The sequence below is a fragment of the Salmo trutta genome, chromosome 18, assembly GCF_901001165.1.
Source record: "Salmo trutta chromosome 18, fSalTru1.1, whole genome shotgun sequence".
NCBI classification, from domain to species: domain Eukaryota; kingdom Metazoa; phylum Chordata; class Actinopteri; order Salmoniformes; family Salmonidae; genus Salmo; species Salmo trutta.
In genome coordinates, this window is record NC_042974.1 from 19,075,850 (window position 1) to 19,091,621 (window position 15,772).

The following is a 15,772-nucleotide window of genomic DNA, read 5'->3' on the forward strand; positions in this document are numbered from 1 at the left end:
GTATCATGTAGTAACCAAAAAGCTGTTAAACAAATCAAAATACATTTTAAATTTGAGATTATTCAAAGTAGCCACCCTTTGCCTTGATGACAACTTTGCACACCATTGGCATTCTCTCAACCAGCTTCACCAGGTAGTCACCTGGAATGCATTTCAATTAACAGGTGTGCCTTGTTAAAAGTTAATTTGTGGAATTTCTTTCCTTCTTAATGCGTTTGAGCCAATCAGTTGTGTTTTGACAAGGAAGGGGTGGTATACAGAAGATAGACCTATTTGGTAAAAGACCAAGTCCATATTATGGCAAGAACAGCTCAAATAAGCAAAGAGAAATGACAGTCCATCATTACTTTAACGGTTACAACATCAAGGTCAGTCAAAACGGAAAATTTCAAGAACTTTTAAAGTTTCCTCAAGTGCAGTCACAAAAACCATCAAGTGCTATGATGAAACTGGCTCTCATGAGGACCGCCACAGGAAAGGAAGACCCAAAGTTCGCTGCAGAGCATAAGTTCATTAGAGTTACCAGTCTCAGAAATTGCAGCCCAAATAAATGTTTCACAGAGTTAAGGTAACAGACACATCTCAACATCAACTGTTCAGAGGTGACTGTGTGAATCAGGCCTTCATGGTCAAATTGCTGCAAAGAAACCACTACCAAAGGACACCAATAAGAAGAAAATATTGCTTGGGCCAAGAAACACGAGCAATGGACATTAGACCGGTGGAAATCTGTCCTTTGGTCTGATAAGTCCCAATTTCAGATTTTTGGTTCCAACCGACATGTCTTTGTGAGACGCAGAGTAGGTGAACAGATGATCACCACATGTGTGGTTCCCACCGTGAAGCATGGAGGTGTGATGGTGTGGGGATGCTTTGTTGGTGACACCGTCTGTGATTTATTCAAAATTCAAGGCACACTTAACCAGCATGGCTACCACAGCAATCTGCAGCGATACACCAACAGGACAATGACCCAACACACCTCCAGGCTGTGTAAGGGCTATTTGACCAAGGAGGGTGATGGAGTGCTGCATCAGATGACCTGGCGTCCACAATCACCTGACCTCAACCCAATTGCGATGGTATGGGATGAGTTGGGCCGCAGAGTGAAGGAAAAGCAGTCAACAAGAGCTCAGCATTTGTGTGAACTCCTTCAAGACTGTTGGAAATGCATTCCAGGTGAAGACGGTTCAGAGAATGTCAAGAGTGTGCAAAGCTGTTATCAAGGAAAAGGGTGGTTACTTAGAAGAATCTCAAATATAAAATATATTTTGATTTGTTTAACACTTTTTTGGTTACTACATGATCATAGTTTTGATGTATTCACTATTATTCTACAATGTAGAAAAAAGTTAAAATAAAGAAAAAGTCTGAATGAGTAGATGTGTCCAAACTTTTGACTGGCACTGTACTTACTGTTTTTGGTTTGTACCTCATTCATTTGGTGTCTCATTTACAGTATGTAGACGTCAAAGTTCTTATTTAATCAGAATCCCCTTCCTTTGCCAAATACATTTTCATGTACAGGAATTTGACACAGTGAAATGGTGCTGCCACAATAAACAGTATAGATATATAGATGTGGAATTTACACAACTCACATCCAGTATGTCCACAATGAACACCAGGTTAGAAACTACTGACTACACTATATGAACACCAGGCTAGAACCAGGCTAGAAACTACTGACCACACTATATCAAATCAAATCAAATTTGATTAGTCACATGCGCCGAATACAACAGGTGTAGACCTTACAGTGAAATATTAACTTACGAGCCTCTAACCAACAATGCAGTTTAAAAATACGGATAAGAATAAGAAATAAAAGTAACAAGTAATTAAAGAGCAGCAGAACTTGGCTCTCCGGTACAGTCTATGACTAGGGTGGCTGGAGTCTTTGACAATTTTTAGGGCCTTCCTCTGACACCGCCTGGTATAGAGGTCCTGGATGGCAGAAAGCATGGCCCCAGTGATGTACTGGGTCGTTCGCATTACCCTCTGTAGTGCCTTGCAGTTGGAGGCCAAACAGTTGCCATACCAGGCAGTGATGCAACCAGTCAGGATGCTCTCGATGGTGCAGCTGTAGAACCTTTTGAGGATCTGAGGACCCATGCCAAATCTCCTTCAGTCTCCTGAGGGGTAATAGGTTTAGTCGTGCCCTCACGACTGTCTTGGTGTGCTTGGACCATGTTATTTTGTTAGTGATGTGGACACCAAAGAACTTCAAGCTCTCAACCTGCTCCACTGCAGCCCCGTTGATGAGAATGGGGTCGTGCTCTGTCCTCTTTATCCTGTAGTCCACAATCATCTCCTTTGTCTTGATCATGATGAAGGAGAGGTTGTTGTCCTGGCACCACATGGCCAGGTCTCTGACCTCCTCCCTATAGGCTATCTCGTCGTTGCCGGTGATCAGGCCTACCACTGTTGTGTCATCGGCAAACTTAATGATGGTGTTGGAGTCATGAGTGAACAGGGAGTACAGGAGGGAACTGAGCACGCACCCCTGATGGGCCCCTGTGTTGAGGATCAGCGTGGAGGATATGTTGTTACCTACCCTCACCACCTGGGGGCAGCCCGTCAGGAAGATCAGGATCCAGTTGCAGAGGGAGGTGTTTAGTCCTATGGTCCTTAGCTTATTGATGAGCTTTGAGGGCACTATGGTGTTGAACGCTGAGCTGTAGTCAATGAATAGCATTCTCAAATAGGTGTTCCTTTTGCCCAGGTGGGAAAGGGCAGTGTGGAGTGCAATAGAGATTGCATCATCTGTGGATCTGTTGGGGCGGTATGCGGTATGGAGTGGGTCTAGGTTTCTGGCATAATGGTGTTGATGTGAGCCATGACCAGCCTTTCAAAGCACTTCATGGCTACAGACGTGAGTGCTACGGGTCAGTAGTCATTTAGGCAGGTTACCTTAGTGTTCTTGGGTACAGGCACTATGGTGATCTGTTTAAAACATGTTAGTATTACAGACCCGGACAGGGAGAGGTTGAAAATGTCAGTGAAGACCCTTGCCAGTTGGTCAGCACATGCTCGCAGTACACGTCCTGGTAATCCGTCTGGCCCTGCGGCCTTGTGAATGTTGACCTGTTTAAAGATCTTACTCACATCGGCTGTGGAGAGCGCGATCACACAGTCTTTCTGGAACAGCTGGTGCTCTCATGCATGTTTCAGTGTTATTTGCTATAGGCTCGTGTCACTGGGCAGCTTTCGGCTGTGCTTCCCTTTGTAGTCTGTAATGGTTTGCAAGCCCTGCCACATCCGATGAGCATCGGAGCTGGTGTAGTACGATTCGATCTTAGTCCTGTATTGACGCTTTGCCTGTTTTATGGTTTGTCAGAGGGCATAGTGGGATTTCTTACAAGCTTCCGGGTTAGAGTCCCGCTACTTGAAAGCGGCAGCTCTAGCCTTTAGCTCAGTATGGATGTTGCCTGTAATCCATGGCTTCTTGTTGCGGTATGTACGTAAAGTCACTGTGGGGACGACGTCAACGATGCACTTATTGAGGAAGCCAATGACTGATTTGGTGTACTCCTCAATGCCATCGGAGGAATCCCGGAACATATTCCAGTCTGTGCTAGCAAAACAGTCCTGTAGCTTAGCATCTGCTTCATCTGACCACTTTTTTATTGATCTAATCACTGGTGCTTCCTGCTTTCATTTTTACTTGTAAGCTGGAATCAGGAGGACAGCAAGGGAGAGCTTTGTATGCGTCTTTGTGTGTGGAGTAAAGGTGGTCCAGAGTTTTTTTCCTCTGGTTGCACATTTAACATGCTGATAGAAATTTGGTAAAATGGATTTAAGTTTCCCTGCATTAACTAGGAGCGCTGCCTCTGGGTGAGTTTTTTTTTGTTTGCTTATGGCGGAACACAGCTCATTCAATGCTGTCTTTGTGCCAGCCTCTGACTGTAGTGGTATGTAAACAGCTACGAAAAATACAGATGAAATCTTTCTAGGTCGATAGTGTGGTCTACAGCTTATCATGAGATACTCTACCTCAGGCGAGCAATAGCTTGAGACTTCCTTAGATATCGTGCACCAGCTGTTATTTACATTTTAGTCATTTAGCAGACGCTCTTATCCAGAGCGACTTACAGTAGTGAATGCATACTTTTCATTAAAAAAAATTCTCCGTACTGGTCCCCAGTGGGAATCGAACACACAATCCTGGCGTTGCAAACACCATGCAAACACCATGCTCTACCAACTGAGCCACAAAAATACATAGTCTGCCGCCCCTTGTCTTACCAGACGCTGCTGTTCTATCCTGCCGGTGCAGCGTATAACCAGCCAGCTGTATGTTTATAGTGTCGTCATTCAGCCACAACTCCGTGAAGCATAAGACATTACAGTTTTGAATGTCCCGTTGGTAGTTTAATCTTCCGCGTAGGTCATCTATTTTATTCTCCAAAGATTGCACGTTTGCCAGCAGAATGGAAGGAAGTGGGGGTTTATTAGATCGCCTACGAATTCTCAGAAGGCAGCCCGCCCTCTGGCCCCTTTTTCTCCACCTCCTCATCACACAATCACGGGGATCTGGGCCTGTTCCTGAGAAAGCAGTATATCGTTCGCATCGGGCTCGTCAGACTCGTTAAAGGAAAAAAAGGATTCTGCCAGTCTGTGGTGAGTCATTGCAGTCCTGATGTCACGAAGTTATTTTCTGTCATAAGAGACGGTAGTGGCAACACATAAAATAAGTTACAAACAACGCAAATATATGAACAAAAAAACACAATCGGTTGGGGCCATGTAAAACATCTGTCTTCTTCTCCGGCGCCAGGCTAGAAACTACTGACTACACTATATGAACACCATGTTAGAAACTACTGACTACACTATATGAACACCATGTTAGAAACTACTGACTACACTATATGAACACCATGCTAGAAACTACTGACTACACTATATGAACACCATGCTAGAATCAGACTATAAACTACTCACTATATAAGCACCAGGCTAGAAACAACTGACTACACTATATAAACATGAGGCTAGAAACTACTGACTACACTATATAAGCACCAGGCTAGAAACAACTGACTACACTACATAAACATGAGGCTAGAAACTATTGACTACACTATATGAACACCAGGCTAGAAACTACTGACTACACTATATGAACACTGGGCCTGAAACTACTGACTACACTATATGAACACTGGGCCTGAAACTACTGACTATACTATATGAACACCATGCTAGAAACTACTGACTACACTATTTGTTCATTTTATTGCCATTTGTCCCTCCATTTCTATTATGTAGGTGCCTCGTAACAATATGGATATGCTGGATTTAAGGAAGCTGATACATCATAAAATGGCCCTGATAATCACATTTTCAATCAGCAAATCAAATCAACTCAAGCTTTATTTATGCAGCACATTTCAGACATAGAATGCAACGCAATGTGCTTTACAGGAAGAAAAAAACGAATAAAAACATTTATATGTACTTCACAACAAACATAAGAGAATAAAAACCAAAAGTATAACAATAAAAACTGTAAGACTAAAAAGCACCCTAAAGAAAAGCAAACCTAAAAAGGTGTGTTTTAAGATCTAATCATTGGTTGTACTAAAGAAGAGAGACTGGTGATTAGAATGGACAGGCCAAGGTTCAACAATGTAGAACTGGGGGGAGAAGAGGGGGACTATACAAGTGGAGAACAAGAAAACCCCCACAGAGAACAGCAACAATAGTGTCTTATTGCTCTTTGGGTATAGCATGTTGAAAGTCAGAGGATTCCATTCATTGAAGAGGAGAGGAGAGAGAGAGGGAAGGAAGGGAAGGGAATGTCTTTGAGAGTTCCCCGAGCTAAAAGTTCCCTTTATATTTCAATACTAGAACCATTGTATTTCTGTACTAGAGCCTTTATATTTCAATACTACTAGAGCCTTTATATTTCAGTACTAGAGCCTTTATATTTCAATACTACTAGAGCCTTTATATTTCAGTACTAGAGCCTTTATATTTAAGTACTAGAGCTTTTATGTTTCAGTACTAGAGCCTTCATGTTTCAGTACTAGAGCCTTTATGTTTCAGTACGAGAGCCTTTATAGTTCAGTACTAGAGCCTTTATATTTCAGTACTAGATCCTTTATATTTCAGTACTAGAGCCCTCAAAGTGGATAGCTATCTTTTCACCAGCTGACTGGATGGATTGCATTGAGGCTCGACCATAATGATTTGCAAACACCCAGGCGGGCTCAAAACGAGGTCTGTAGAGCGGGTCCTGAAACCTCTTCTCAGACATCTCACCCCACACATCTCCCTGGAGGTTCCTGTGAAGGCCTGAGCGCTGTGTAGCCATAGTCAGTGGAAAATATCAATGAATAAGGCTCATGCAGGCAGGGAATAAGCCTGGAAGTCACCCCTCAGATCACCTCAGATAAAAGCAATTGTTGACCCTTTAGGTGGAGGTCAAGCAGCTGTATTCATGGGAGTGGTGAATGGCCACTGTGTCTGTGTGTGTGTGTGTGTGTGTGTGTGTGTGTGTGTGTGTGTGTGTGTGTGTGTGTGTGTGTGTTAGGTAGAAGGACAAGACCTGTTCAATAGCATGGTTGAGTGGCTTCACTTCCTTATAGTACCTATTATTACTATCCTCTGTCTCTGTGTTCAGCCTGTGATTATACAGCTGTTTCCAAAGCCTACGTTCACCACCTGTCCTGTACTCTGATCACTTACTCACTGCAAATCCCCCACAATCCTCAAGAGGGGACAAGCAACACCCGCACCCCCTAGCCCTCTCCCCTTTCAAAACCGGTCACCCTGCAAAAGATCAATTAGATGCCATGCCACTTAACAGATGTCCAGTGTGTATTGGAGAGGGAGTCAGATCTCCTCTGGTCTGGTGGATGGAAGGCCATGTCTCCTCTGGTCTGGTGGATGGAAGGCCATGTCTCCTCTGGTCTGGTGGATGGAAGGCCATGTCTCTGGTCTGGTGGATGGAAGGCCATGTCTCCTCTGGTCTGGTGGATGGAAGGCCATGTCTCCTCTGGTCTGGTGGATGGAAGGCCATGTCTCCTCTGGTCTGGTGGATGGAAGGCCATGTCTCCTCTGGTCTGGTGGATGGAAGGCCATGTCTCCTCTGGTCTGGTGGATGGAAGGCCATGTCTCCTCTGGTCTGGTGGATGGAAGGCCATGTCTCCTCTGGTCTGGTGGATGGAAGGCCATGTCTCCTCTGGTCTGGTGGATGGAAGGCCATGTCTTCTCTGGTCTGGTGGATGGATATCTCAGACTGACGTTCTATGGTCTGGAAGAGATGAGGACTATTTCTCTCTGAGGAGAAATAGTCTCCAGCCTATTAATTTCCATCTAAGAGAGGAGAGAGGATAAAAGGAGAGAGGAGGAATGGAGAGAGGAGGAAAGGAGAGAAGAGGAGAGGAGAGAGGAGGAAAGGAGAGAGAAGGGGAGGAGGAAAGGAGAGAGGGGGACAGGAGAAAGGAGGAAAGGAGAGAGGGGGACAAGAGAAAGGAGGAAAGGAGAGAGGGAACCTATGTCAGCCAGTGGATGAAGCCGAACACAGAGGACCTGACACTGTGGACCTGACACAGGGGACTGACACAGGGGACTGGCACAGGGGACTGACACAGGGGACTGACACAGGGGACTGACACAGGGGACATGGCACAGGGGACTGACACTGTGGACCTGACACAGGGGACTGACACAGGGGACTGACACAGGGGACTGACACAGGGGACATGGCACAGGGGACTGACACTGTGGACCTGACACAGGGGACTGACACAGGGGACCTGACACAGGGGACTGACACAGGGGACTGACACATGGGACTGGCACAGGGGACATGACACTGGGGACTGACACAGGGGACCTGACACCGGGGACTGACACAGGGGACCTGACACAGGGGACTGACACAGGGGACTGACACAGGGGACCTGACACAGGGACCTGACACAGGGGACTGACACAGGGGACTGACACAGGGGACCTGACACAGGGGCATGTTTCAAGTAATTCAAAAAACAGTCACTTCTAGTGCTGGTTATATAAACATGAGCAATTTCAATTGACTAGATTATTCATTCAAAACGACTTCCATTGTGTGTTATTTGATCAAGTATTTTGAGGAATTAAAGATTCATCCTCACATCACCAGCGACCCATACAAAATGCTGACACTCTGCTTACATTGAATAAGTATTTTCTCCAGTGATTAGTGACCAAATCTGAGACAATGTCCACTTCCTGTGAACTGGTGGGAGACTAGACTTCGGTTTATTCCCACATCTCTAGGTCAAGAAAAAGACAGGCAAAATATCTCACATCTAGCCCCCAGGGCCTGAAATATAGCAGAGATCACCTCCCAAACTCTCATTATTTAATATTCTCTGAGAGGCTGTTCATATCTGTTATATATCTGCTCCGAGATTCAAAGATGTCTGCAAAAAGAATGGGTGTCAGCTATGACATGACACGTTGACTTTGACATTTTTTGGGGGGTTATTGAACTACAGTAAGTGAAGTGGAATTACAACCGGTAATGGTATTGCGGTAACAGAATATGATCATGGGTTCCTGATCTGTACTATACATCAATACATAATTATAGATATACTGTAAATGTCATTCTTTTCATGGGGATGTATCCTAAATAGGTACACAAAGGTAAAAATATGCAATATCCTCCTTTACATATTTGGTTATTATTCTACACACTGGCTTTTATTTTAATAAGCTCTGCCCCCAAACAAGACCAAATTTGGTTGGTCAGGACCAGACCCAATCTGAACCAATCATAGATGCCTATGTTTCACAAGTTTGGACATCAAAGTACAGCACAGTACAGCTCAGTATAGTACAGTAGAGTATAGTACAGTACAGTAGAGCTCAGTATAGTACAGTAGAGCTTAGTATAGTACAGTAGAGTATAGTACAGTACAGTAGAGCTCAGTATAGTACAGTAGAGCTTAGTATAGTACAGTAGAGTATAGTACAGTACAGCTCAGTATAGTACAGTACAGTAGAGCTCAGTATAGTACAGTAGAGCTTAGTATAGTACAGTTGTATAGTACAGTACAGTAGAGCTCAGTATAGTACAGTAGAGTATAGTACAGTACAGTAGAGCTCAGTATAGTACAGTGCAGTAGAGCTCAGTATAGTACAGTAGAGTATAGTACAGTACAGCTCAGTACAGTACAGTATAGTACAGTACAGCAGAGCTCAGTATAGTACAGTAGAGTATAGTACAGTACAGCTCAGTAGAGTATAGTACAGTACAGTAGAGTATAGTACAGTAGAGCTCAGTACAGTACAGTAGAGTATAGTACAGTACAGTAGAGCTCAGTATAGTACAGTAGAGCTCAGTACAGTACAGTAGAGTATAGTACAGTACAATAGAGGATAGTACAGTACAGTACAGCACAATAGAGTATAGTACAGTACAGCACAGTAGAGTACAGTACAGTACAGCACAGTAGAGCTCAGTATAGTACAGTAGAGTATAGTACAGTACAGCTCAGTATAGTACAGTAGAGTATAGTACAGTACAGTAGAGCTCAGTATAGTACAGTAGAGTATAGTACAGTACAGTAGAGTATAGTACAGCTCAGTATAGTACAGTAGAGTATAGTACAGTACAGCTCAGTATAGTACAGTACAGCTCAGTATAGTACAGTAGAGTATAGTACAGTACAGCAGAATAGAGTATAGTACAGTACAGTGCAGCACAGTAGAGTATAGTACAGTACAGCTCAGTATAGTACAGTACAGCTCAGTATAGTACAGTAGTATAGTACAGTAGAGTATAGTACAGTACAGCTCACTATAGTACAGTAGAATATAGTACAATACAGTAGAGCTCAGTATAGTACAGTAGAGTATAGTACAGTACAATAGAGGATAGTACAGTACAGTACAGCATAGTAGAGTATAGTTCAGTACAGTAGCATATAGTAGAGCACAGATCACTACAATACAATATAGTGTACTCAACTCTAGTGTGCTCTACTGTGTACTGAATTATATTGAACTGTACTGTCCAAACTTGTGAACCCAACTGTGGTGTGTGACTACTATGATTTCCCATTGTAGCCAATTAGATTTTTCAGAAATTCCGTTACTGATTTGGTCATTTCAAAGTACTAGGCAATGTTTCTTAAACTTACAGAAGGCTTCAAAACTACATCTAAGTGTTGATATCAGTTGGCAGGGGTCTTTACTTCAACATTAATGTGTTTTGATGTATTTCTAATACCTTGTAAGACTTTTTCTGCTAGATGTTGTCTAAGACCCCTTTTCCATCTGCTTGACCAGAAATCAAAGCCTTTGCTCATGCCTAATTTGTAGGATGGAAAATGGTAAAAAAAAAAAAATAGATATATGACTTAATTTCTCAAACATATAGACTCTTAGCTTTCATTTGACGCCCAATTTGACATGCTCCTATGACCTTCACATGTTGGTGCTCGTGGGTCCTTTTACATGGAAATAACCCTAGTACCAAGGGGTTAAACAGAAAGAACTCCTCCAGAGACAACAGGTAACCATCTATACCATGGAGACGAGACACACTGCAATCAGAGACCTTTCACACTCCCAGGGATCGATCAGCAGCTAGTCAGGACGGCCTGATGACCATAATGCTGTGCAGTGTCCAGACCATTATCTGACACAGTGACAGTCAGGCTTCGGTATTAGAGCACGTCGTTCCACACATAACCATGCCTGCTGTGATCAATACACAACTAAAAGAACTGGTAATATGATATTGATGTGCTCCCGATGATAAGGGGATAAGGAGAAGGGTTGGTGTGTGTGTGTGTGTGTGTTTAACTTAATGTGTCTTTTAACAATGTAAATGTATCTTCACACAGGATGACATTCCAATGCATTTCTAACTGCTACTTGCTCAGTTTCATCTTGCCTGAGTTGATCAAGCTGACGTATTGGTGTGTTCAGACTAATGGAAATCAATGAGACAGACAGCGTGCTGTTAATAAGAGCATTGCACTTCCACTTACTCAAGCTAAACCAGACTGAACAGTAGCCACATCTGATTAATGGGATAGCTCATCAGGATTGCTGAATACAGTCACTACAATGCGTATGATGGAAGTCAACAATCACAGTACATGACTCACAATAGATTCTCTACTGTGGACCTTCACTACAATAGATTTTAATGTAATTACAAGCCTGGTGATGAGTTATTACATTTCATAACATGACATCTAATAACATGACAATAACATGAGCAACATATGTTTGCCTTATTATGGAAAGGAAACTAAAAGTTGTCTAAAGCAGAAAGAGACTGGCCATTCAGCCAGGGTGGCATTAAGCCCAATTTGGAGACCAAATATAATGTGACACTCAGCAAGACATAGACTACATTTATAAACGTATTATAACGTGACACAGACAATCTATGAGGGAGAGTGGAGCCAGGGCCCCTCCCTACCATGCTGTAGGTCTAACCTGTCACCTCACAGAATGGATGCTGATTTAACGACAGAGATGTCACTCCCTCTAGGGGCAGGGGTAAGGCTTCTCTGCCCACCCACTAAGAGCCTCATTTTCACTGGCACAGTGAGTAGGGGTTGTGTGTGGGTAGGGGCTGAATGAAAGACAGAGATGTCACTCCCTCTAGGGGCAGGGGTAAGGCTTCGCTGCCCACCCACTCAGACGGTTTCACTGGCACCGCTTAGCTCTTACACTATCTATACTCTGAAGAGCCTGCCTAGGGTCTGTGTCTGTGATGTCTGTAGGCTTGCTGTGTGTTCTCCTCCGTAACCACTGTATCAATCCCAAGGGCCTGGTCGGTAATTACTGGGAAGCCTCACCAGTCAAATTCCTGCACTCTGTCATCTCTCCAATCCCTGGAATGGCTTTTGGCCACACTTCTGCGCTACATGACGGGATAAGTCCATAATTTGTTCCATGCTTTTTTATTAAAACCCAAGCCACATTGGTATTAATGCTTCATGAAGGGTTGCCTATAACAGAATGTGATCGCTACCATATGGGGCATAACGACCAGTCCCAGCATACCGTCCAGCAGATGAACTGGAAGAGACAGTTGAGACCGACCCTTTCCTTCTAATAGCAGAGTTTGATTTGAAAGAAGCCAATGTGTCATTGAAAAGGGAAAATTAGTACGACATTTAGTTCTTGGAGGATGGACATGTTGATGCTACTACAGGTTTCCATATTTTAACATCATTTTCACAACCTCACCAATAAGAGACTCACAGATGCCCTCTCGATATTATTTCAATTTTAACAGACACTGATACGGTCCACCTTTAATGAGCCACCTGGATGGATAACCTGAGGTGATGTCCTCAGGGCAGGAGATGAATGATGTTTGGGGTGGTGTGATACATCAACATGAGCTACAGTGAAACTTAATGACTCCCCTAACCAACTCCCTGAGGAGCTACTGGGGGTGACAGGCAGAGGAGATCTACAGTAAATGCTGAGAAAAACCTTCCATAGCGTTGCTCAAGTGAATGACGGATTATGCTAGAAATACTGAATATCGATAGGTTAAGGGATCGTCATAGCATTATGTATTTAACCCTTTGTCAGCATCAACACGGTGTCTTGGTCCAGGTAGCACCCCACTTGCGTCTATACTTGCCTCAGCTTAGTGGCTCTATAGCTAAGCACCATTTTTATTATGCAACTTAATGCACTGAAAACACAAATATAATTGGTGATTAATGTTAAAAATTATATTTTCATACATGTTACATACTTAAGCTACCATATCAAATCTGCTCATAAACAGTGTAATAATTCCACATCCTGTTATTGAATGACATTATTGTAAATACACTAACTCACCTTGCCCCATTTCATTCCCTCCTTCTTGTGTTCCAGAACTAAATGGACTCATTGTTCAGCAGAACACAAGCAGCAGAGAGAAATGAAAGCTTCTGTTTCATATGTTCTCCCAAATATACTTGAACAAATGTGTGTTCCCTCTTATTTGGAACTTCAAAGGCTTGTTTTATTGAGAAAATGAAAAACTGTGGGGTCAAACTCGGAGAGAGATGTTTCTGTCTGTCAAGGCCGATCGGTGGAGAACAAACCTACACATTCTTTGTTCGGATTCTGAATGCATCTCAGATAGAAACAGGCTGGACCTTTGATGTTCCTGAAATACTGCAATGGTCTTTCCACAGTAAAGATGACAAATGGAAAGAAAGCTCTCTGGACAATGTCATACTAACAGACAGTCACTGCATTTCAAGCTGGAGTTTTATTTTGAGTGGATAAAAAGCGAGAATTGAGTAAAGTTGATGCCGTTTATACAGGTATAATACAATGCATCATGCAAGCAAGCACACACAGGCATGCTCGCTAACACACACGCTCACATGGTCACAAGCACACACGCTCATCTGCTCGCGCGCACATACACACACACACACACACACTGAAACCTATAATTAGACCTGCTAAAGTCTCAGAATTGATGTGCTGACTGCTGACATCATGCAGTGTAATGTAACTGCTCTCTCTCTCCACACTGGTTTTCATCAGCACCTTATTAAGACTATTTCAGACCTCAGCCAGAGTAATACCAGGTCTATTGGACCTGATGGACAACAGACAGAGACCATTGTTCTACTAAAGCTCCCAGCTGGACTAGGCCTAAAGAACAGCAGTTGGGACAGGTGGTAGGAATATTCGAGAGAAGTGCACACATAGTAGCCTACCTCTACAGTACTTTAAACTTGATCCACTTTGGAAACACACACCCATACATGCACCACCATGGCCAATGCTTGTAAAATGCTATATTTTCTGGTTGTTACGTTTTGTCATCATTCGTTCATTAGGCTATGCATTCGGCAAATGTATGTTTTTCTCATATAAAAAAACTATTATGATTGCTTCGATTTCATCTCTTCAGCATCACTGTATTACCATTTTGCACAACTGATTTGACTCTTGACAATAGTTCCATTGTTGGTATGAGGATTCTAACTCTTTGTTCCAACTGTAACCCAACACCTGAGAATGTTAAGAAGTCCTGCTCTCCCTCCAGTTTCCAAATGGCACATAACTGTAAAACAACTTTGCTTCTCTCTCCTCTGTTTGGGAATATGGAGTGACAGATAACGGTATTACTCATATAACCAAGATAAAAACTGCCTTAAACAATTATTCAAAAATCAAGTGATATAATACAGTATCAGATTATACTTACCGTAAAATCCTTTCACCGGAGGGTCGGGTGAGAACAACTCTGATAATAGTGTTACCATAGAGAGTGTTACAGTCCCAGTGACAACATGGACCTGGCTTTGGGTGAGTCAGGTGTAACATGGCTGCCCTCTAGACAACTGAAATACGTAAACTGGTTTGATTAATTGTTCAGGAGGGTCAAGGGTCAGGGGTCAGCAGACCCCCCCGGCCCTCCCTGGTGTGGACTCATGGAAGCCGACCCCCGGACGAAGGGCCGGCCAATCAGAGCAGTCCATCAGTGACTCTGTTTGGAAACTTGTGCCTTTCCTGCTCCACTCAGAATGAGTAATGAAAGCAACTGTCACAAGTGGCATTCCAAAACATCCAATAGGTGAAAAATGTGATTTCTAAAATTAACACAAATGATCAATTGTAGGGGCTAGTATACATGGGTCGAGTAGACATTGATTTTCCATTATGTTGAATATGAAATCCAAGTAAATTAGCATACTGTATTCATTATGAATAAACCATGCAATCAAAAAAGTAGATTTCACATGATACATTTTCGGTGCGATCAATGGAATCACAAACCCTGTTAGGAAATGCCTGATGAAATTTGAATTTGTAATGTGATAATTGAATAGGCCTACCTAAATGACAAATCCGTACTTTACTCTCGAATGTCAGCCTACACACCTTTGTATGGAATTTTAATGTTGATCATTACTTTAAAGTTGTCAAAGAATAACTATATTTACCATTTATAACATTCAGTGTAAGGCTGCTAAAAACAGAAAACATAGTTCAACCTATGAAAACCAACACCAGTCAGGATCTGATCCAAAAACACAACACACAGCGAAAAGAATTACACTAAGGAACCTGACTGACGATAACCTGAATGCGGTTTCCAGTTCCACCTTTTGATAACCATTCAGCTGTGTAACACACTGTATCGTGTTCCAGCTCCGGCTTAGTGTATCAAAGCAGCTCCCAGCATCTGGTGAAGGGTGGAGCTGTCATAGCTGTCTCATCAAATACACACGCCAACGACTGACAGGCAGGTTGGATCATTTCAGGTCTCAGAATAGGGACAATACCGAAGCCTGAGGCACTGCGGCTATCCCCTCTTTGTAATGGAAACATCTAGAACGTCAACGCTACGGAACAGAACAGACAGGCCATGCCAAATAAGGCTTTGATATTCTACTTGTAGAATGCACCTGTGCATCATTGGCTGTTCGTCATTGTTCCTGCCGGTTTCATGTGTTTGCACAGCTGCCTGACTTGACTGTTCTTTGGAAGGTGTATTGAACGTTGTTGTATCTGAAAGGTAAAGGTTAAGTCTAGCCAAAATATTAGGGTGGATAGATCTACAGCATAAAAGTTAGAGTATAATCTCAAACTGAGTGAATCAAAGGTGGAGAGGCATAGCCTTTACATATTTTGTTTGCCCATAGTCCATACGGATTTGACTGCTTGTAAATCACACCTCTTTGTCTTTACAAGCAAAAGACAGGTCAGTGATTAAGATACAGTTTATTTACCTTGTAAAAAATATGCTTTGGATAGGTCTTCATTGGCCTCCTCT